At 38.2% G+C, this 24,623-nt stretch overlaps 1 long non-coding RNA gene across 2 annotated transcripts in view; it reads left to right on the forward strand.

Moving 5' to 3' along the window:
• The first annotated feature begins 7,108 nt into the window (after window positions 1-7,108).
• LOC143651752 (uncharacterized) overlaps window positions 7,109-24,623 on the forward strand; it is a 68,679-nt gene continuing 51,164 nt past the window's right edge. Inside the window, exon 1 of one of the 2 annotated variants that reach the window (XR_013160183.1) lies at window positions 7,109-7,699. This is a non-coding gene — a long non-coding RNA (uncharacterized LOC143651752). The remainder of the gene's footprint in view (window positions 7,700-24,623) is intronic. The other variant, XR_013160184.1, reaches the window with a different exon arrangement.

Below are 24,623 nucleotides of genomic sequence, written 5' to 3' on the forward strand. Positions count from 1 at the left end.
AGAGAAAATAACAATGTTTACTTTCAGCAACCATGTGTGAAAGTAGCTGTTTTCTTAATATTGCTACTAACACTACTGGTCACCATTAAATTAAAAATGATGAAAAACCTTTTCTAATCTGAAATGTGGAAAAATTGTTCCTCATTGTTTTAATCTATTTTTAGATTACTCCTGACAATAATGATCACACTCATCATTACTAGCATTTATTCCGGCCTTATTTTCCCCCAGACACTAGGGTAATTACTTTACATGCAATATCTTATTTTCCTCTTAAAATAGTCCAGTGAGGAGGCCCTATGAATTCATTGGCTATTTAGATATACATTTTTGGTGAATTTGTGCTCTTGTCTTTTGCCTATTTTTCGGTTACAGTTTTTTTTCTTGTTGTAGAAGTGAAATTAAACAGTAAGGAAAGCAACCCATTCCTTATAATCTCCTTTGCTGTGGAAATTTCTTTCTTGGTATCTCTGCTGATTAAAAATAATTGAGGGTGGGCCACGGTGGCTCAGTGGCAGAGTTCTCGCCTGCTATGCCGGCATGCCAGATGCCAGGGTTCGATTCCCAGCACTTGTCCATGCAAAAAAAAAAAATAAATAAAATAAAAAATAAATGATAAATCAGAAAGTATGGGGGAACAGCCCTGAGGTTGATACGAACAGAAACAGAAGTACCTAAATATATGTTAATATATATTAATATAACCACATGGAACAAAGTAATTAACACAAGTGACTTTTGATTATAGTACTTGGAGATACAGCCTCAGTGTGATATATTCCAAGGACAAAAGGGACTATGAAGAAATGTTAAACATTACTTAGTTGGTTTTTTGTTAGTAATCGTATGTTGTAGTAATTCTGAAATTATTCGTATTTATTTTAGAATTGAGCAGATGGAGTACATGTGATGGTTTTGAGTGGTATGTATCCTAGAAAAATGTGCTCTTAAATTTAATCCATTTCTGTGGTTGTGAACCCACTATAAGTTGGACCTTTTGATGAAGTTACTTCTGCTATGAAGGGGTGCCCCTGCTCGATCAGGATGGGTTCTAATCCTGTTTCTGGAGTCCTTAATAAGTGGTGTGAAATTGATACAGACAAAGCGAAAGCCTCAGAGGCAGCAGCCAGAAGCTGAAATCAATGGTATCTGGAAGAGAATGAAGAGACCAGGAGATGCCAGGGTGTGACTTCCCATGTGACAAGTCAAGGACCAAGGACCACTGGCAGCCAGCCCTGGAGCACCAGTGTTTGGGGAGAAAGCATCCCCTTGATGACACCTTGGTTTGGACTTTCTCCCAGCCTCAAACCACAAGCAGATAAAGTCTCATAATCTGACCCATTTCATGGCATTTGCTTGAGCAGACTAGAAAGTAAAACAATACATATTTATGATATTGTTGGAAACCAGCTTTTTACTGAAGGATTATGGAGGTATAAATATAGAAAGGAGGAAGGAAAAGAAGAGCCCTGTGGTGTTGGATCGGACTGGAATTAGAAATACCAGGATGAACTTACCATTTTATGTACATTTGATTTGTCTCCCTTAGTACGTAAAGTGAATATATCTATCTGTATCTTAATCTCTCTCTCTATAGCTACTTTTTTTCCAACTCTGTCTACCGAAAATGCTTAAAAATGATACCAGTATTAATGAGTATACATAGCACAGAGATCTTGGTTTCTAAATAGCATTCCCTTCCAAAAGGGATCTTTTCCCTTTTCTGTTCCAACTCCGTTATGGTTGGTGGGAAAATAACCTCTTAGAAGTTAGGGGATCAGACAAAACGAACCATGCAATGGAGAGAACTGCCTATCCCCAAGAGATATTGGACATCAAACATGATGACATAACTGAAGGGGACTTTGGGAATATCTCCTGTGGGGAAAAAGGAAGGAGATTTGTTTGGTAAGTTGGGTAAACATGAATTTTGGGGTAGATAAATAGACAGTTTGTGGGAGAGACTGCGAGTTGTCCATGATATCCATTCTTCTTCTTCTGTAATAAGAGAGATCTTAGATTTTCGCTAGGGCCCAGCTTTCCTTGCACCTAGATGTAGCCAGGAAACCAAGCTCTGGCCAATGGGATGTAAATGTAGTGCTGGGTACAACTTCAGGTTTGTGCTCTCAACGTAGTAAGAGGTGTGTCCCCCATTCTCTTTTATTTCTACTTTGCTGCTTCAATTGAAGAAAAGATGTTGAGCTGTCATGGATCATGAGAGTAAGTGCAGTATCCCAGAGATAGTGCAACAGTAAGATAGAAGGAGTCTGGGTTCCTGACTTCATAGAGTAGATCCCTACTCCATATAAATAGTAGATCGCACTATTTACTTCCAAACCGGTGCATGAAAGAGAAGTAAACTTCTAAAGAACTTAATTGAAGACACTATTTGGGGCTCCTGTTATACAACAAACCTATATTCCAATTTACATATTTAAGATTATATTCTACCATATTTTGGCATGATCATTGTTATTAAATGCATAGGAATTAAATTTTTTATATAAACTTCCATTGAGAAAAATTATTAATTATAACATTTTAAATTATAATAGCATCTTAGATTCACTGCTTAGGAATTTATCTTGAAGCTGAGAAATAGTTTCCATTTTAGTTTTTCCATGCAAAACATTTATATATGTTCTTTCAAAAAGAAGTTTAAGAAAAATGTTTTTTTTCCCAATTCCTTTTATAAATGGAAGCTTTATATTTGCAAGTATTTTAATTGGTTGCTTGGAAAGTATCTCTTCCAAACAGAAACATTTTTTGAAGCATGGAAACCTTCAAACACTACTTAAAACCCAAATGGTTTACATTAAATATACAAATTTAGAGTTCTAAGTTTAGAGGTTTTTTTAGAACACTCAAGAACTTGTCTTTGAAAACAAACAAGCATTAACACACACATGTTAAGTATAAATCGTTAAAAATTATAGCATACATATAAACCAATGAAAATATGGAACTTTCCCCATTAATTTTGAAATTCAGAAATCAACTTTCTCTGTTATATTTTGAACAAGTTTCTGACATTCTTCTAAGTTTTCTTGTAAAGCAGCTGTTTGGTATCAGGATAGGCTAGCTTACTTTTTTGCCTGTGAAATTTGTCATCATCATTTAGATTCATATAAGAGCCCCTACATATCCTCAGCTGAGATTTGTTTAAGGGCTTTGTTGTTTCGTCCTACCAACAAGAATAAGAAATCCATTAACTTTCAATTAAACTGCTCCCTTGAGCCTCAAGTTCACCCCTAAAAAGAACAACCAAAATTTTCACTAGCATGCCAATTTTTATTTTTGAGTGTCCATAACCTTCACAGCCTTCTTGAATATGCTGAAGTACTGCAAATGGGTATTGTTTTTTTAACCTTATATCTCCTCATTCACAGGGAAGTAGAAAAATAGTCAGTGATTCAAACTAGGCTTGAGTTAGCTTGGCCATGATGCAATGGGGAGGTTGATTGGAGATGAAGTCACTAATTCAAAAATAGAGAGAAGGCAACCAAATTGAGACATTGTGTCAAGGCTGCGTTCTGGTTTGCTAGCTACCAACTTTTAAAAAGGGGAATTTAATAAGTTGCTAGCTTGCAGTTCTAAGACTGTGAAAATGTCCAAATTAAAGCAAGACTATCAAAATGTCCAATCTAAGGCTTCCTGGGAAAGATAGCTTGATTCCAGAAGGCCGATGATGTTCAGGTTTTTTCTCTCAACTGGAAAGGCACATGGCAGACATGGAAATGTCTCCTAGCTTTCTATCCAGGCTTCTTTTTTCAAAAACTTCCCAGGAGGCAGTTTCCTTCTTCATTTTCAAAGGTCTCTGGCTGCATGGCCTCTGCCATGGCTCTAAAAGGAGACTCTCTCCAAAATATTTCCTCTTTTAAAGGATTCCAGCAAATTAATCAAGACCCACCTGGAATGGGTGGAGTCACATCTCCCTCTGTTCAAAAGTTAATACCCACAATCGGGTGAGTCGCATCTTCATGAGAACAATCAAAATGCTCCCAGCCAGCCATATTGAATGAAGACTAAAGGACATGGCTTTTCAGGTCCACTGCAGATTCAAACCAGTACAGCCCCCATTATGTAAAGATGAAACCTCTCCCTGAGCTGTCCGCTGTAGGGACTGTTGAGAAGGGGAGCCAGGGCTGGCAGATAGGTACACTGCAGTGGAGAATTCAGAAAGTGGGCTCCAGTTACAAGGTCAATGTAATTCCTAGCAGACTTCACAGGGCAGAAGTGGCAATGTCTTATTTCATATGGTAAGAGATACTCAACATTTTGTATTTACATTTAATCCTAGTTGCCATATTTATTCTTTCTGTCTAAGACTGTCTAGTAGGTCTGGTTGCAAATACATAGCATGATCCTGGACCTGAATGAGACAGATGACAGGCAGTTCTTCACTGAAACCCTCTCCTAAAGGTTTTTAAGGGCCTCTTCCTAGGAGATTGTCACCAGGAGATAGAGTGATGAGAATTCTGTCCTGCTGGTGTCCTGCTGGACACAGTCACTCTGAGTCAACCCTGAAAAACATGAATGTAAACCTAACATCAGCACATTTTTTATATTTTTCTTTTTCCATTTTTCATATGCATATCTCTTTCTAAGCCATATATTGATTTGTTACAAATTTTAAAGTCTGAAGAAGATCCCATTGTGTGGATTCGGCAAACTCATTTAACCAATGCTTTATCCATTAGTATGTAATTTCTACGTTTTAATTATCCTTTATTATTAACAGAGTTCCTGGTGAGAGCACCTTTTCTGAGCTTTAATTCTCATGTCAGGATTTAAGGGATGGCTATAGATAGGACCTTCATGAACAGATGTAGGGGTGGCAAGGCCATTCATACCCAAGTCCCTGTAAATGGTGGGCTCTAGAGTTGTTGGGTCATGCACAGCCTTTCTGGCTGTATGTTATGGCCACAGAACTCCATATGCTCCTAGGAAGATCATTCCTCCCAGCTTGTACTCCCACCTCTCCAACATTCCTAATTTCACTCTTCTAAGATTTTTAATATACTAGTCCCAAGAAGGATGCCACAATTAAATTTATTATCCATCTACCCTCAAGAGATAAAGAGACATCAGGATAAATCTCACCAGGTCTAAATCCCTATTTGCTTCTGATTTCTACCTGGTGGGATGATTTATTAAGACCTGTGGCACCAGCCAGAGGCAATACTTAGAGCAGATATTGTCCAAAAGTTGGGATAATGCTCTGAAGTTGAATGCAAGGGATTTGTTTGGGAGGTGAACTCAGGAATTGTTAGTAGGAGGGTTGGAGGAATGAGATTAAGAAGGGAAAGAAATGAAAAAGAACACATTCTCAGGCATGCTACCACTGTGGACACTGGAGCTCAATCCTGCTGAGGAACTCAGGGACACAGTATAGGGTGTGTCCCTGAGTTATGCTGTCTGATGGGAAACAAAGCTGGAGTATTCACCAACTCCCAATGTGTCATTGGTTTGTAGCTGCTTTCAGGAGCATTGACTGTGTGACATTTTTGGCTCCTACTGCTTGCTGGCTGGGTCTGTTCACAAAGTCAGATAACAGCCCACAGGCAGAGTGAAGGTGTTTGGAAAAATATCAAGTGTGCTGATTTGAAAGGATGTATGTCCCCTAGAAAAGCCATGTTTTAGTCAAAATCCCATTTTGTAAAGGCAGAATAATCCCTATTCAATACTGTATGCTTGAGACTGTAATCAGATCATCTCCCTGGAGATGTGATTTAATCAAAAGTGGTTGTTAAGCTGGATTAGGTGATGACATGTCTCCACCCATTTGGGTGGGTCTTGATTAGTTTCTGAAATCCTCTAAAAGGGGAAACATTTTGGAGAATAAGAGATGCAGAGAGAGGAGAGCAGAATGACGTAGTCACAAGAAGCAGAGTCCACCAACCAGCGACCTTTGGAGATGAAGAAGGAAAATACTTCCTGGGGAGCTTCATGAAACAGGAAGCCAGGAGAAGAAGCTAACAGATGCCACCGTGTTCACCATGTGCCCTTCCAGATGAGAGAGAAACTCTGACTGTGTTTGCCATGTGCCCTTCCACTTGAGAGAGAAATCCTGAACTTCATCGGTCTTCTTGAACCAAAGTATCTTTCTCTGGATGCCTTTGATTGGATATTTCTATAGACTTCTATGGACATTTTCTCAACCTTAGAACTGTAAATTAGCAACTCATTAAATTCCCCTTTTTAAAAGCCATTCCATTTCTGGTATATTGCATTCTGGCAACTAGCAAACTAGAACATCAAGCAAATAAATTTCCTATTATTTTTTAAGAAAATTTAAGTTGGGTTTATATCACTTTTAGCCAAATGAATCCTGACTAATACATGTAGAAAACATATATTGTATATCAACTACTATGTATCACTGTAAAAGTATTGTGAGAATACTAAGATGCATAAGATGCATTATATGTGTATATGTATCACATATAATAATTGCTATGATTAAAGATGGTTACCTTTATTAATAGTTATAGTTGGATTTAGTGACCATCTACCACATATCATTCCTGCTGTTGGTAATTTACATGATACCAAAATAGTTATATTTTATTGAGCCCTTAATTAGGGTTAAGATTTTAATTGTATTCTTTTTTGTATGCTGTATGGTGAGGATCACATTTCGTTCTTTTTCCATGTGACTATTCCATTATTGCAGCACCATTTGTTGAATTTTGAGGGGAAGTACACAGACCATGAATTGAAGCCAGGTCCCCTGCATGGGTATTATTTTATTTAATCTTCACACGAAAGTATTAAACATTGTTTTTTTCCTCATCTCTCGCTCTCTCTTTTTTTTTTTTTAGCTAAAAAAAACAGACCTTACAGAAGTTAAGAACTTGCCTAATGTCACAAGAAAGGGGCAGGGGTGTGATTCGAACTATTACCATGACAGATGAAAAGTGAGGCTTGCAAAAATCGTGACTTGCACACGTTCACATAATCAGAAATACTAAATCATAGGGATGATGTTGTGGGTGTTGGTTACTGGAGGGTTATTGTATGTCATAGGCAGGATACCAGCCTCCAAAGATGTCCACGCCTAAACCCTGGGAACTTTGAATGAGTTATGTTACTTGGCAAGGGGGGCAGAGATTAAGATTGCAAATGAATTAAGGTTGATAACCTGCTGACCTTGAACTGGGGAAATTATTCTGAATAATCCAGGCGGGCCCAATGTAGTCACAAAAGTCCTTTTAAGTGAAGAGGGGAGGCAGGAAAGTCAGCATCAGAGGGAGACTGGAAGATGCTGTGCTGCTCTGAAGATGAAGGAAGAGCCCGTGGGCTAAAGACTGCAGGTGGCCTCTGTAAACTATAAAAGGCAAAAAAAAAGGATTCTGCCCTAGAGCCTTTAGAAGGATTACAGCCCTTCTGACACCTGATTTTAGGCCAGCAAGACCCAGTTTTGAACTTCTGACTTTCAGAACTATAAGATCATAAATTCATGCTATTTAAAACCATAAAGTTTGTGGTAACTTGTTATAGCAGAAGTGGCAAACTAATATATCATAACAAAGGGGAAAAAAGATTGTCTATAGGATTCACCACCCCCAAGATTCCAGAAGGAACTGTGATGTCAAGGTGAAATCACTTAGAAAGATTCTACATTACCAGTCAGATGCTGAAGGAGTCTTGCCTACACACACAATGGAGAAGGAGGATAAGAAAATTTCACATAAAGGTAGGATTGTTTTAGATTCTCTTTGAGTGAAGGCCTATTAGGATAAACTCTGACCTAGTCTTGAGCTAATGTTTTTGGTTTGTTTTACTTTTTTCCCCTTGTTCATAGTGTGGAATAAATTATAAAGCCTTTGATAAATCCTACTTAACTCAAGTTCCTTTTGGAAACTAATATTATTCAGTAGTTAAGCACAATAAGCAAATAGTATATGATACCATTAATCTGAAAGAAAATAAGAGTTACCACTTTTATTATTTTAACATAGTTGAGCTATATGTGTATAGTTAGATTAAATTTATTGTCCTTTGAAGAAAATGTATATGGAAATATATCGATCTAGTCTATTTATATATTGGTGCATTTTGGTAAAGTGTTACTCCAATTAGTATATTAAATTTATTATGTACTTATTTGAGAAAGTATATTATGACTATGACATGGACAAAGCATAATGATTTTTCTTTTCATTTTACAAATTACACAGTAGCAAAGTTATCCCTTATTGCTGAGGATGGTGTGATCCAATTCCCAGATGGAAGAGATTGGTAGGGAGGCGGGTTTGATCTGATGTGACAGCTATATAAAATTTAAGGGCATCTGATCCAAAGAATTTGTCTGAGAATCAAGTCAGCTATTTGGCCACCTTGATGCAATATTAGACTCAGGCCTCATCAAGATAGCTATCTTTCTACTCCCTAGGTAATTTTTATTTCCTCATCCAAAGCAGCACAGAGAAGAGTAGAGACTCATCGTCAGGAAAAGAGAATTTTGGATAATCCTTCCTAATTCACTGGGATTGAACAAACTAATGACTATACATTTTTGGAACCTATGGTAAATGTTTTCCCAAGACTAAGTTGTTTGGATTGATGTGGCTCAAAGAGGCCAGTGTAAAATATGAGAGATTGAACAGCGGTGTTTGACAAAGTCCCCTCCTCTACTCTTATGCTGACGAATATTCCTCCAGATATAGATATTTTCCCCTGCATTTTCACTGTTCAGGATGTTTCATGTCAAGATGCTATTGGAGTTCAGGTATTATTTTGTCATGAACATTTGAGAACTTTTTCTTTTATATATTTGTTTAAATATAAGACACATTTTTCTTGATGGGGTGATATTTCATATTAAAATAATCCGATATCTTGTGCCTCTCATTTCACTACTTTTTAGTCTTCTAATAGAATCGGTTACTTCTTGAGTCACTAGGTGTAAACTGATGATTGCTTTTGTGGGCTACCACTTGATGGTGGCAAAGACATTTCAAATTTTGGAGACAGATATTCATGAAGAGCTGAAAAATTCCACTTTGGAGGCCAAAGTAGCTGTAATGAAGAACTATGCTAGCTGTATTAGCTAGGTTTCTCTAGAGAAACAGAATCAACAGGAAATATTTGTAAATATAAAATTTATAAAAGTGTCTCACGTAACCGTGGGAATGCAGAGTCCAAAATCCGCAGGGCAGGCTGTGAAGCTGACGACTCCGATGGGGGACTGGATGAACTCCACAGGAGAGGCTCACCAGCTGAGGCAGGAAGAGAGCCTGTCTCTTCTGAATCCTTAAAAGGCTTCCAGTGATTAGATTAAGCATCACTCATTAAAGAAGACAGTCCCCTTGACTGATTACAAATGGAATCAGCTGTGGATGCAGCCCATGTGATCATGACTTAATCCTATGAAATGTTCTCATAGCAACAGACAGGCCAGCACTTGCCCAACCAGACAAACAGGTACCACCACTTGGCCAAACTGACACATGAACCTGACCATGACACTAGCATAACTCTGGAGGAACTTGAAATCTTTTTGCAGGTAAGAGATAAAAGGGATTTGCTCTGTGAAATATAGCTGTAGATAGATTTTATAGAATGCTTGCTTACCTATTTAAATTATAGCATTATGATTATAGCATTTAAATTATAGCACTTTTCTTTCATCTGAAGAGAGATAGAAAAAGAGAAAGGTAAACTAAGGTCATATACTGGTAAGACAGAGAATGACAACAGTCAAGAGAAAGCAAAGGGGTAAAAGACAGGTACAGGTAAGAAGAAAAATTACAGAGCAGATATTGCAAAGGCATAGGAACTCTAAAAGGTATCGTGAAGGCCAGAAAAAAATAATTTGTACTGGACTAACTCTCCCACAGATAACAATTGTGAAGTAGGACAAAACATTTTTAAAAATACTGACTTGGAAGCATAACATAAGCAAAGCAGGGAGACCCAAAGGGGATGATCATTGAAAGAAAGAGAACACATGAGCTGACCTTGGTGTTTTCTTATATATATATAAAATTTATTTTGATTTTTAACCATTTTTATTGTATAGTATAACATATATAAAAGGAAAGAAATAAAAAAGCAATAGTTTTCAAAGCACGTTTCAACAAGTAGTTACAGGACAGATCCCAGAGTTTGTCATGGGCTACCATAGAATCCTCTCCTATTTTCCTTCTAGCTGCTTCAGAATTTAGGAGGCTAGAGGGCTTAAATGTTTTTTTATCATCACAATCAACTTTTTTCCTTCTTTTTTTTTTGTGAAAAATAGCATAAATACAAAAAAGCTATAAATTTCAAAGCGTAGTACCACAATTAGTTGGAGAACATATTTCAGTGTTTGACATGGGTTGTAATTCCACAATTTTAGGTTTTCATTTCTAGCTGATCTAAAATACCAGAGACTAGAAGAGATATCAATTTAATGATTCAGCATTCATTTTCATTTGTTAAATCCTATTTTCACTGTATAACTCCACCATCACCTTTTATCTTTTCATCCTCTCTTAAGGGATGTTTGGGCTATGGCAATTCTAAATTTTTCATATTGGAAGGGTCTGTCAGTAATATGGGGTAGGCAGATGGAATCATCTGATGTTCTGCAGAGACTGGGCTAGGTTTCAGGACTTATCTGGACCAGGGACCCATCTGGAGGTTGTAGGTTTCTGGAAAGTTACTCTAGTGCCTGGAACCCTTGTCGAATCTTATATATTGCCCTACGTGTTCTTTAGGATTGGCTGGAATGGTTGCATAAGAGCAACCTCCAGAGTAGCCTCTCAACTCTATTTGAACTCTCTCTGCCACTGATACTTTATTAATTACACTTCTTTTCCCCTTTTTGGTCAGGATGGAATTGTTGATCCCATGGTGCCAGGCCTGGATTCATCCCTGGGAGTCATCTCCCCTGTCGCCAGGGAGACATTCACCCCTGGACGTCATGTCCCATATAGGGGGGAAGACAATGATTTCACTTGCAGAGTTGAGCTTAGAGAGACTGAGGCCACATGTGAGCAACAAAAGAGGCCCACCAGAAGGAACTCTTAGGCATACCTATAGGTCATCTAAGCGTCTCTGCTGCCTATATCAGCTTCACAAGAGTAAGTCTCAGGATTGAGGACATGACTTATTGATTTGGGTGTCCCTAAAGTTTGACATGGTATCAGGGGAGTCCCTGATGGTGAGGTGTAATAGTTCCACATTCTTTCTCCCATCCCTCAGGGGACTTTGCCAATGCTTTTTGATTATGTGCTTAATATACCCTAGGATATATCCAGGTATTACAATAATCTATACAGGATTAAAGGACCTCTTTCTTATTCTGTGCTCCCTGTGTTTCAGTTGTTCAAATGAGCTATACAGATAGGTTGAATTAGATTATGCAGTACAGAGAATTTCAGTTCCAGACCAAATAAACCTTTCTTCCATTGGTCTCCAAGAGTATGTGTGATTCTAAAATACAGACACGGTCTTCCTTACCGCTATGTTCTGAATTACTTTAATCCTAACCTGTTCTGCTTTGTTCTTATCTCTAAATATCAGGTTATATATATAAACAGGCTCTCAAAATCCAGAAATAATAATCACCAACCCGGACTTAATGTGTCTGCTCTAAAACTTATAATCTAAGCCCCTGTTTTCTTACAAGCATTTTCTAAAGGTGACTGTACCATTCTTGTTCTTTTGTTTCTGGCTTATTTTGTTTCACCAAATGTCCCACATGTTCATTCACATTGTTGCATTTCTCACGACTTTGTTCCTTTTTGTAGCAGCACAACCTTCGTTCATAAGTATACACCATCATTCACCAATCTACTTCTCCGTCAGTGCATCCTTCAGCCACCTGCCTTCATCGGGCATCATGTAGAGGGCCCAAAGTCCACAGTCCATTAACATTCCCAATTTTAGATAATTTCATTGTTTCCAAGAGAAAGAAAACCAATAAACACACCCTCGCCAAATAGAAAATCTAAACCTCCTCTTAACCCTTGTCCCTCCCCCCATTATTTACCTCTGCTGTTGCTGTGGTAGTGCTGATGGTTTCCTTTTGAACATAACTTATAGCATGCAATAGCAGTTTTCTCCCATACCCTGGATTTAAGCACTCTTTGTAAATGAATCCTATCTTTGAAGTAATTCTTGCAAGAACTGATTCATATTTCTAGTGTTATTCAGTGGGACACATAGGTCTGTACAACCCCTTTCTAACTTGTTCATCTTCAATATGGTAATATTACTTACACACCCGTTAGAAAACCACCTTCACTCCTATCTATTCCCTCACATTGGAGTTCAACCTCATTAGCTAATGGTTCATGCACCTCTAGCTTCTATGTAACGCTAAGTCCCCTATATTTTGTATTATAAGCCTCTGATTATACCTTTATGCTGGTCATAAAAGTGGAATCATACAGTATCTATCCTTTTGTGTCTGCCTAATTTCGCTCAGCATTATGTCCTCAAGGCTCATCCATTTCGTCATGTGCTTCAGGACGTCATTTTGTCTTACTGCTGCATAATATTCCATCATAGGTATATACCACATTTTGTTGATCAACTCGACTGTTGATGGACATTTGGTTTGTTTCCATTTTTTGGCAATTGTGAATAATGCTGCTATGAATATCGGAGTGAAAATGTCTGTTTGTGTCATTGTTTTCAGCTCTTCTGGGTATATACCAAGCAGTGCTATCCCTGGGTCATAGGACAACTCAATATTTAGTTTCCTAAGGAACCGCCAAACAGTCTTCCATAGTGGCTGCACCATTATGCATTCCAACCAGTAATGCGTAAGTGTCCCAGTTTCTCCACATCCTCTCCAATATTTAGTTTCCTGTTTATTTAATAGCAGCCATTCTTCTAGGTGCGAGGTGGTATCTCATTGTAGTCTTGATGTGCATTTCCCTTATAACCAATGAAAATGAGCATCTCTTCATGTGCTTTTGAGTCATCAATATTTGCTCTTCAGAAAAATGCCTATTCACATCTTAAGCCCATTTTATAATTGGGGTCTTTATTCTTTTGTTATTGAGTTGTATGATTTGTTTGTATATGCAGGAAATCAAACCTTTGTCTGATATGTGATTTGTAAATATTTTCTCCCATTGAGTTGGCTGCCTCTTCACCTTTCTGACAAAGTCTTTTGAGGTGCAGAAGCATTTGATTTTGAGGAGTTCCCATTTCTCTGTTTTTTTTCTTTTGTTGCTTGTGCGTTGGGTGTAAAGTTTAGGAAGCCACTTCCTATTACTAGATCTTGAAGATGTTTCTCTACATTTTCTTCTAAAAGCTTCATGGTGCTAGTTCTTATATTTTTGAGTTAATTCTTGCGTTGGGTGTAAGATAGGGTTCCTCTTTCATTCTCTTGGCTATTGATATCAAGTTCTTCCATGCTCAATTATTGAAAAGACTATTTTGTCCCAGTTCATAGGATTTGGGGGCCTTGCAAAAAAATTAGTTGACCATAGATTTGGTGGTCTGTTTCTGCACTCTAGATTCTATTCTCTTGGTCATTGCTTCTATCTTTGTGCCAGTATCGTGCTATTTTGACCACTGTGGCTTTATAATAATTTTTTATTTTTTTTTATTAATTAAAAAAAATTAACACAACATTTAGAAATCATTCCATTCTACATATGCAATCAGTAATTCTTAATATCATCACATAGATGTATGATCATCATTTCTTAGTACATTTGCATCGATTTAGAAAAAAAATAGCAAGACAACAGAAAAAGAAATAAAATGATAATAATAGAGAAAAAATAAAAATAAAAATAAAAAATACAAAAATATATAAGAAAAAAAAGCAACTATAGCTCAGCTGCAGCTTCATTCAGTGTTTTAACATAATTACATTACAATTAGGTAGTATTGTGCTGTCCATTTTTTTTTTTTTTTTTAGAAATCATACCATTCTACATATACAGTCAGTAATTCTTAACATCATCACATAGATGCATGATCATCATTTCTTAGTACATTTGCATCGGTTTAGAAGAAATAGCAATATAACCGAAAAAGATAGAATGTTAATATAGAGAAAAAAAATAAAAGTAATAATAGAACAAAACAAAACAAAACAAAACAAAACAAAAACCTATAGCTCGGATGCAGCTTCATTCAGTGTTTTAACATGATTACTTTACAATTAGGTATTATTGTGCTGTCCATTTTTGAGTTTTTGTATCTAGTCCTATTGCACAGTCTGTATCCCATCAGCTCCAATTACCCATTATCTTACCCTGTTTCAAACTCCTGCTGAACTCTGTTACCAATGACATATTCCAAGTTTATTCTCGAGTGTCAATTCACATCATTGGGACCATACAGTATTTGTCTTTTAGTTTTTGGCTAGACTCACTCAGCATAATGTTCTCTAGGTCCATCCATGTTATTACATGCTTCATAAGTTTATCCTGCCTTAAAGCTGCATAATATTCCATCGTATGTATATACCACAGTTTGTTTAGCCACTCGTCTGTTGATGGACATTTTGGCTGTTTCCATCTCTTTGCAATTGTAAATAACGCTGCTATAAACATTGGTGTGCAAATGTCCATTTGAGTTTTTGCCCTTAATTCCTTTGAGTAGATTCCCAGCAATGGTATTGCTGGGTTGTATGGCAATTCTATATTCAGCTTTTTGAGGAACCGCCAAACTGCCTTCCACAGTGGTTGCACCATTTGACATTCCCACCAACAATGGATAAGTGTGCCTCTTTCTCCGCATCCTCTCCAGCATTTGTCATTTTCTGTTTTGTTGATAATGGCCATTCTGGTGGGTGTGAGATGATATCTCATTGTGGTTTTGATTTGCATTTCTCTAATGGCCAGGGGCATTGAGCATCTCTTCATGTGCCTTTTGGCCATTTGTATTTCCTCCTCTGAGAGGTGTCTATTCAAGTCTTTTTCCCATTTTGTAATTGGGTTGGCTGTCTTTTTGTTGTTGAGTTGAACAATCTCATTATAAATTCTGGATACTAGACCTTTATCTGATATGTCGTTTCCAAATATTGATTCCCATTGTGTAGGCTGTCTTTCTACTTTCTTGATGAAGTTCTTTGATGCACAAAAGTGTTTAATTTTGAGGAGTTCCCATTTATTTATTTCCTTCTTCAGTGTTCTTGCTTTAGGTTTAACGTCCATAAAACTGCCTCCAATTATAAGATTCATAAGATATCTCCCTACATTTTCCTCTAACTGTTTTATGGTCTTAGACCTAATGTTTAGATCTTTGATCCATTTTGAGTTAACTTTTGTGTAGGGTGTGAGATATGGGTCTTCTTTCATTCTTTTGCATATGGATATCCAGTTCTCTAGGCACCATTTGTTGAAGAGACTGTTCTGTCCCAGGTGAGTTGGCTTGACTGCCTTATCAAAGATCAAATGTCCATAGATGAGAGGGTCTATATCTGAGCACTCTATTCGATTCCATTGGTCGATATATCTATCTTTATGCCAATACCATGCTGTTTTGACCACTGTGGCTTCATAATATGCCTTAAAGTCAGGCAGCATGAGACCTCCAGCTTCGTTTTTTTTCCTCAAGATGTTTTTAGCAATTCGGGGCACCCTGCCCTTCCAGATAAATTTGCTTATTGGTTTTTCTATTTCTGAAAAATAAGTTGTTGGGATTTTGATTGGTATTGCATTGAATCTATAAATCAATTTAGGTAGGATTGACATCTTAACTATATTTAGTCTTCCAATCCATGAACACGGTATGCCCTTCCATCTATTTAGGTCTTCTGTGATTTCTTTTAACAGTTTTTTGTAGTTTTCTTTGTATAGGGTTTTTGTCTCTTTAGTTAAATTTATTCCTAGGTATTTTATTCTTTTAGTTGCAATTGTAAATGGGATTCGTTTCTTGATTTCCCCCTCAGCTTGTTCATTGCTAGTGTATAGAAATGCTACAGATTTTTGAATGTTGATCTTGTAACCTGCTACTTTGCTGTACTCATTTATTAGCTCTAGTAGTTTTGTTGTGGATTTTTCCGGGTTTTCGACATATAGGATCATATCATCTGCAAACAATGATAGTTTTACTTCTTCCTTTCCAATTTTGATGCCTTGTATTTCTTTTTCTTGTCTAATTGCTCTGGCTAGAACCTCCAACACGATGTTGAATAATAGTGGTGATAATGGACATCCTTGTCTTGTTCCTGATCTTAGGGGGAAAGTTTTCAATTTTTCCCCATTGAGGATGACATTAGCTGTGGGTTTTTCATATATTCCCTCTATCATTTTAAGGAAGTTCCCTTGTATTCCTATCTTTTGAAGTGTTTTCAACAGGAAAGGATGTTGAATCTTGTCAAATGCCTTTTCTGCATCAATTGAGACAATCATGTGATTTTTCTGCTTTGATTTGTTGATATGGTGTATTACATTAATTGATTTTCTTATGTTGAACCATCCTTGCATACCTGGGATGAATCCTACTTGGTCATGATGTATAATTCTTTTAATGTGTTGTTGGATACGATTTGCTAGAATTTTATTGAGGATTTTTGCATCTATATTCATTAGAGAGATTGGCCTGTAGTTTTCTTTTTTTGTAATATCTTTGCCTGGTTTTGGTATGAGGGTGATGTTGGCTTCATAGAATGAATTAGGTAGTTTTCCCTCCGCTTCGATTTTTTTGAAGAGTTTGAGGAGAGTTGGTACTAATTCTTTCTGGAATGTTTGATAGAATTCAGATGTGAAGCCGTCTGGTCCTGGGCTTTTCTTTTTGGGAAGCTTTTGAATGACTGATTCAATTTCTTTACTTGTGATTGATTTGTTGAGGTCATCTATGTCTTCTTGAGTCAAAGTTGGTTGTTCATGTCTTTCCAGGAACCCGTCCATTTCCTCTAAATTGTTGTATTTATTAGCGTAAAGTTGTTCATAGTATCCTGTTATTACCTCCTTTATTTCTGTGAGGTCAGTAGTTATGTCTCCTCTTCCATTTCTGATCTTATTTATTTGCATCCTCTCTCTTCTTCTTTTTGTCAATCTTGATAAGGGCCCATCAATCTTATTGATTTTCTCATAGAACCAACTTCTGGTCTTATTGATTTTCTCTATTGTTTTCATGTTTTCAATTTCATTTATTTCTGCTCTGATCTTTGTTATTTCTTTCCTTTTGCTTGCTTTGGGATTAGTTTGCTGTTCTTTCTCCAGTTCTTCCAAGTGGACAGTTAATTCCTGCATTTTTGCCTTTTCTTCTTTTCTGATAAAGGCATTTAGGGCAATAAATTTCCCTCTTAGCACTGCCTTTGCTGCATCCCATAAGTTTTGATATGTTGTGTTTTCATTTTCATTTGCCTCGAGGTATTTACTAATTTCTCTTGCAATTTCTTCTTTGACCCACTCGTTGTTTAAGAGTGTGTTGTTGAGCCTCCACGTATTTGTGAATTTTCTGGCATTCCGCCTATTATTGATTTCCAACTTCATTCCTTTATGATCCGAGAAAGTGTTGTGTATGATTTCAATCTTTTTAAATTTGTTAAGACTTGCTTTGTGACCCAGCATATGGTCTATCTTTGAGAATGATCCATGAGCACTTGAAAAAAAGGTGTATCCTGCTGTTGTGGGATTTAATGTCCTATAAATGTCTGTTAAGTCTAGCTCATTTATAGTAATATTCAGATTCTCTATTTCTTTATTGATCCTCTGTCTAGATGTTCTGTCCATTGATGAGAGTGGGGAATTGAAGTCTCCAACTATTATGGTATATGAGTCTATTTCCCTTTTCAGTGTTTGCAGTGTATTCCTCACGTATTTTGGGGCATTCTGGTTCGGTGCTTAAATATTTATGATTGTTATGTCTTCTTGTTTAATTGTTCCTTTTATTAGTATATAGTGTCCTTCTTTGTCTCTTTTAACTGCTTTACATTTGAAGTCTAATTTGTTGGATATTAGTGTAGCCACTCCTGCTCTTTTCTGGTTGTTATTTGCATGAAATATCTTTTCCCAACCTTTCACTTTCAACCTATGTTTATCTTTGGGTCTAAGATGTGTTTCCTGTAGACAGCATATAGAAGGATCCTGTTTTTTAACCCATTCTGCCAATCTATGTCTTTTGATTGGGGAATTCAGTCCATTGACATTTAGTGTTATTACTGTTTGGATAATATTTTCCTCTAACATCTTGCCTTTTGTATTATATATATCATATCTGATTTTACTTCTTTCTACACTTTACTCCATACCTCTCTCTTCTGTCTTTTCGTATCTGACTCTAGTGCTCCCTTTAGTATTTCTTGCAGAGCTGGTCTCTTGGTCACAAATTCTCTCAGTGACTTTTTGTCTGAGAATGTTTTAATTTCTCCCTCATTTTTGAAGGACAATTTTGCTGGATATAGGAGTCTTCGTTGGCAGTTTTTCTCTTTTAGTAATTTAAATATATCATCCCACTGTCTTCTAGCTTCCATGGTTTCTGCTGAGAAATCTACACATAGTCTTATTGGGTTTCCCTTGTATGTGACAGATTGTTTTTCTCTTGCTGCTTTCAAGATCCTCTCTTTCTCTTTGACCTCTGACATTCTAACTAGTAAGTGTCTCGGAGAACGCCTATTTGGGTCTAATCTCTTTGGGGTGCGCTACACTTCTTGGATCTGTAATTTTAGGTCTTTCATAAGAGTTGGGAAATTTTCAGTGATAATTTCTTCCATTAGTTTTTCTCCTCCTTTTCCCTTCTCTTCTCCTTCTGGGACACCCACAACACGTATATTTGTGCGGTTCATATTGTCCTTGAGTTCCCTGATACCCTGTTCAAATTTTTCCATTCTTTTCCCGATAGTTTCTGTTTCTTTTGGAATTCAGATGTTCCATCCTCCAAATCACTAATTCTATCTTCTGTCTCTTTGAATCTATCATTGTAGGTATCCATTGTTTTTTCCATCTTTTCTACTTTATCCTTCACTTCCATAAGTTCTGTGATTTGTTTTTTCAGTTTTTCTATTTCTTCTTTATGTTCAGCCCATGTCCTCTTCATGTCCTCCCTCAATTTATCGATTTCGTTTTTGAAGAGGTTTTCCATTTCTGTTCGTATATTCAGCATTAGTTGTCTCAGCTCTTGTATCTCATTTGAACTATTGGTTTGTTCCTTTGACTGGGCCATATTCTCAATCTTCTGAGCGTGGACAGTTATCTTCTGCTGCTGGCATCTGAGCATTTAGTCAGATTTCCCTGGGTGTCAGACCCAACAAGGTTGTAAGATTTTTCTGTGAAATCTCTGGGTTCTGTTTTTCTTATCCTGCCCAGTAGGTGGTGCTCGTGGCACACGTTTGTCTGCGGGTCCCACCAGTAAAAGGTGCTGTGGGTCCTTTAACTTTGGAAAACTCTCGCCGTCCGGGAGGTTCGCTAGCCGAAGCGGCTTGGAAGAGTGCCAGCCGGCCCGGGGTCCGAACGCGGGGAGGGTCGTCGCTGGCCGCCGCAGCCCGGGAAAGTGCCTGTCCGAATTTCCTAGTCGGCCCGGGGCGCCAAGCTTGGCGGGAGGGCGCCAGCTGCAGCGGCCCGCCTGGGAGAGTGCACGTTCCTGGGGAGTCATGGGTTTGGAAGGGCCCCCCCCCCGTCGTCGTTCTCCGCGACCTGGGGATTTCCAATCCAATTCTCTCAGTTGGTCCGGGGGGCCGCATGTGGTGTGGGCGCCAGCCACCGCGGTTTGAGGGGACCACCTGTCCAATTCTCCCAGCCGGCCCGGGGAGGGGGAAGGGAGTGACTCTGGCCACTTGCCACCCCGCCCGGTGAAGCCTGCGCCCCTCAGCGATCTCACCAGAGTGGGTTCTCTCAGCCAGCCAGCCGTTCCAGGATGGGGTACGCTGTCTTTTTTATCTCTGTCGTGGCTTTGGGAGCTATTCTGTATCGTTTCTACTCCCCTAGTAGCTGTCCTGGAGGAGAAACTAAGATCCGCGCATCTTACTAAGCCGCCATCTTCTCCGGAAGTCCTATAATAATTTTTTTTAAATTTTTTATTAATTAAAAAAAATTACAAGAAACAAGCATTCCCAACACATACACTCAGCAATTCACAATATCCCATAGTTGCATACTCATCATCATGATCATTTCTCAGAACATTAGCATCAATTCAGAAAAAAAATAAAAAGACAACAGAAAAATATAAGAAACAGAAAAAAAATTTTACAGGCCATACCCCTTACTGATCCCTTTCATTGATCATTAGCATTTCAAACTAAATCTATTTTAACATTTGTTCCTCCTATTATTTATTTTTATTCCATATGTTCCTCTCATCTGTTGACAAGGTTGATAAAAGGAGCATCAGACACAAGGTTTTCACAATCACACAGTCACATTGTGAAAGCTATATCATTATACAATCATCATCAAGAAACATGGCTACTGGAACACAGCTCTACATTTTCAGGCAGTTCCCTCCAGCCTCTCCATTCCATCTTGGATAACAAGGTGATATCTACTTAATGCATAAGAATAACCTCCAGGATAACCTCTTGACTCTGTTTGGAATCTCTCAGCCATTGACACTTTGTCTCATTTCACTCTTCCCCCTTTTGGTGGAGAAGGTTTTCTCAATCCCTTGATGCTGGGTCTCAGCTCATTCTAGAGTTTTTCTCAATCCCTTGATAATGAATCTCAGCTCATTCTTGGATTTCTGTCCCACGCTGCCAGGAAGATCCACACCCCTGGTAGTCATGTCCCACATAGACAGGGGAAGGGTGGTGAGTCTGCTTGCTGTGTTGGCTGGAGAGAGTAACAAAAGAGGTTCTCTTGAGGGTGACTCTTAGGCTTAAATTTAAGTAAGCTTGACCTATCCCCTGTGGAGTTAAGTTTCATATGAACAGACCCCAAGACTGGGGGCTCAGCCTATAGCTTTGGTTGCCCACACTGCTTGTGAGAATATCAAGAATTCAACTTGGGGAAGTTGAGTTTTCCCCCGTTCTCACCATTCCCCGAACGGGACTTTGCAAATACTTTTCCACTCACTGATCAAATCACTCTGGGATTCATCAGGGCATTGCCTGGACAAACCAACAAAATCTCATGTCCTATACAAAGTTTCATGTACTTAAGGTGTTCAATCAACTATCTACGTAAGTTATATTAGGAGATGCACTAGTCAAAGTATAGATTTGTACCAAATAAACATTTTTTGCTTTAGTCTCACACATCAGTTGAAATTTTAAAATATTAAGTACCATCTATTTTCAGCACACTGCAGTAATGACATTCTTTTGTTCTTCCTCATGCAAAAACATTTTTTAAATTTGTACATTTAGTCACTATCATTATACACTGTAGGCATTCCTAGATTACACCATCTCAATCTTTATCGTCTATCTTTCTTTGTGATTTCATTTATGCCCCAGCCCTCCTCCCTCTATCATTCTCACATGCAGCTTCATTCAGTGTTTTAACATAATTGTATTACAGTTAGGTAATATTGTGCTGTCCATTTCTGAGTTTTTATATTCAGTCCTGTTGCACAGTCTGTGTCCCTTCAGCTCCAATTACCCAATATCTTACCCTATTTCTATCTCCTGATGGTCTCTGTTACCAAGGAAATATTCCAAGTTTATTCACTAATGTCAATTCATATCAGTGAGACCATACAGTATTTGTCCTTTTGTTTCTGGCTAACCACACTCAGTATAATGTCCTTAAGGTTCATCCATGTTGTTACATACTTCATAACTTTATTCTGTCTTACAGCTGCATGATATTCCATCTTATGTAAATGTCAGTTTGTTAAGCCAACTGTCTGTTGATGGACATTTTTTCTGTTTCCATCTCTTGGTAATTGTTAATAATGCTGCTATAAACATTGGTGTGTAAATGTCCATTTGTGTCCTTGGCCTGGTGTCCTTTGAATAGAGACAGCATATAGATGGGTCCTGTTTTTTAAGACATTCTGCCAGACTGTCTTTTGATTGGAGAGTTTAATCCATTAACATTCAATGTTATTACTGCATAGGTAGTACTTTCTTCTACTATTTTGCCTTCTGGATTTTATATGTCATATCTAATTTTCCTTCTTTTTACCTTTACTCATAGTCTTCTTTTCTACACTCTTCTCCACACCTCTCTCTTCTGTCTTCGTATCTGTCTCTAGTGTTCCCTTTAGTATTTCTTGCAGAGCTCGTCTCTTGGTCACAAATTCTCTCAGTGATTTTTTTGTCTGAAAATGTTTTAATTTTTCCCTCATTTTTGAAGGACAATTTTTCTGGATATAGAATTCTTGGTTAGCAGTTTTTCTCTTTTAATAATTTAAATATAATCCCACTGTCTTCTCACCTCCATGGTTTCTGCTGAGAGATCTATGCATAGTCTTATTGGGCTTCCCTTGTATGTGATGGAGTGCTTTTCTCTTGCTGCTTTCAAGATCCTCTCTTTCTCTTTGACCTCTGACATTCTGATTAGTAAATGTCTTGGAGTATGTCTATTTGGATCTGTTCTCTTTGAGATATGCTGCACTTCTTGGATCTGTAATTTTAAGTCTTTCATAAGAGTTGGGAAATTTTCAGTGATAATTTCCTCCATTAGTTTTTCTCCTCCTTTTCCCTTCTCTTCTCCTTCTGGGATACCCACAACATGTATATTCACGTGCTTCATATTGTCTTTCAATTCCCTGAGTCCCTGCTCACATTTTTCCATTTTTTTCCCTATCGTTTCTGTCTCTTGTCGGATTTCAGATGTTCCATTCTCCAGTTCAGAAATCCTATGTTCTGTCTCTCGAAATCTACCATTGTAGGTTTCCATTGTTTTTTTCATCTCTTCAACTGTGTCTTTCATTCCCATAAGTTCTGTGATTTGTTTTTTCAAACTTTAGTTTCTTCTTTTTGTTCTTTCCTTGCCTTCTTTATATCCTCCCTCAATTCACTGATTTGGTTTTTGATGAGGTTTTCCATGTCTTCGTACATTCTGAATTAATTGTTTCAGCTCCTGTATGTCATTTGAATTGTTGGTTTGTTCCTTTGACTGGGCCATATCTTCAATTTTCCTAGTGTGATTTGGAAATTTTCCTAGTGTTATTTTTTGCTGGCATCTAGGCATTTAATTACCTTAATTAGTTTATTCTGGAGATTGCTTTCACTTCTTTTATCTAGGGTTTTCTTGCTGGATGAATTTGTTGTCTATCTGTTCTTTGACATTCCGTTCAGCTTTATCTGGACCTTTAGCTTAAGTTTTGTTTAACGGAGGAGAATTTTTCAGTTCTTGTTTTCTTGTTTCTTGCCCTACTTGTGTGGTGCCTTTCCCCCACACACACTTAGGAGGGTCTACTTAGATATTATAGACCCCAGCCAGACTTTCCCAGACCAAACTGTCCTCCTATCAGGAGGAAAGAGTCACCTGCGTTGGTTTTCCCCGATGGTGAGACCCAGCAGGTTGAAAGACTTTCCTGTGAAGTCTCTGGACTCTGTTTTTCTTATCCTGCCCAGTATGTGGCGCTTGTCTGCGTGCAGGTCCCACCAGCATAAGATGATGTGGTACCTTTAACTTTGGCAGACTCTCCCTGCTGGGGGCATGGTGGAGACAGAGGAGAGGTTGTAGGCTTGTTTTAATGGCTTCAAATTACCAAGCCCTGTTGTCTGAATTCCTTGATGGAGGGATCCCATCTGGGTGGGGCTTCACCCCTCCCCTGGGGAAGGCACAGGCTCCAGATAAGCCCCCAAAAGAGCTCACTTCTGCCTATGCCTGGGGCAGTTGCAGCCTGAAAAGTCCTGCTGTATCCAGAGGCAGTTAAGCCTTTGTAGATAAACATCCACAAAAACCTCTGTTTCCTTTTTTTTTTTCTTTTTCCATCCGCCCTGTCCCCTTTTTTTTCTTTTTCCGTCAGCCCTGTCCCCTTGGCACCGGGGCAAAAATGAGCAACCTCCACTTTGATCAGGTTCACCTAAGCTGGGGGCCTATTTTTAGTAGTCAGAATTTGTTAATTAGTTCCACAATTGGCATTTGATTGTGCCCAGTCCCTGCTGCTGGTAAAGTCCTTTCCTTTCCCCTCTGGGAAGCGGCCTGTGGGGGAGGGGTGCTGGTCGCCACAGCTTTGGGAACTCAGGGTTCTGGGGGTTGCTCGCAGCCGGTCCAGCTGGTCCAGACTGGGGTATGCTCTGTGTCCGGTCACTATCGTGGCTCCGGGAGCTGTTCTGTACTGTTTCTGGTTGTTTAGTAGTTGTACTGGAGGACGAACTAAAATGCGCACGTTGTTAAGCCGCCATCTTGACCCAGAAGTCTATAATAAATTTAAAAATCAGAGAGTATTAATCCTCCCACTTCATTATTCTGTTTTAGGATGGTTTTAGCTATTCGGGGTCTCTTTCCCTCCCAGATGAATTTGGTAATTAGCTTTTCCAAATCTTCAAAGTAGGTTGTTGGAATTTTGATTGGTGCTGTGCTGTAAATGAATTTGGAGAGATTTGACTTCTTAATTATATTTAGCCTTCTTATCCATGAGCAGGGAATGTCTTTCCACCTATTTACATCTCCCTTGATTTCTTTTAATAATGTTATGTAGTTTTCTTGTACAAGTCCTCTAGGTTCCTAGTTAAGTTCATTCCTAAGTACTTGAATCTTTTAGTTCTATTTTAAATGGAACTTTTTTCCTCAACCTACTCCTCAACTAGGTCATTGCTTGTGTGTAGAAATGTTACTGATTTTTGCACATTAATTTTATATCCCACCACTTTGCTGAAT

The sequence above is a fragment of the Tamandua tetradactyla genome, chromosome 12 (assembly GCF_023851605.1).
Source record: "Tamandua tetradactyla isolate mTamTet1 chromosome 12, mTamTet1.pri, whole genome shotgun sequence".
NCBI classification, from domain to species: domain Eukaryota; kingdom Metazoa; phylum Chordata; class Mammalia; order Pilosa; family Myrmecophagidae; genus Tamandua; species Tamandua tetradactyla.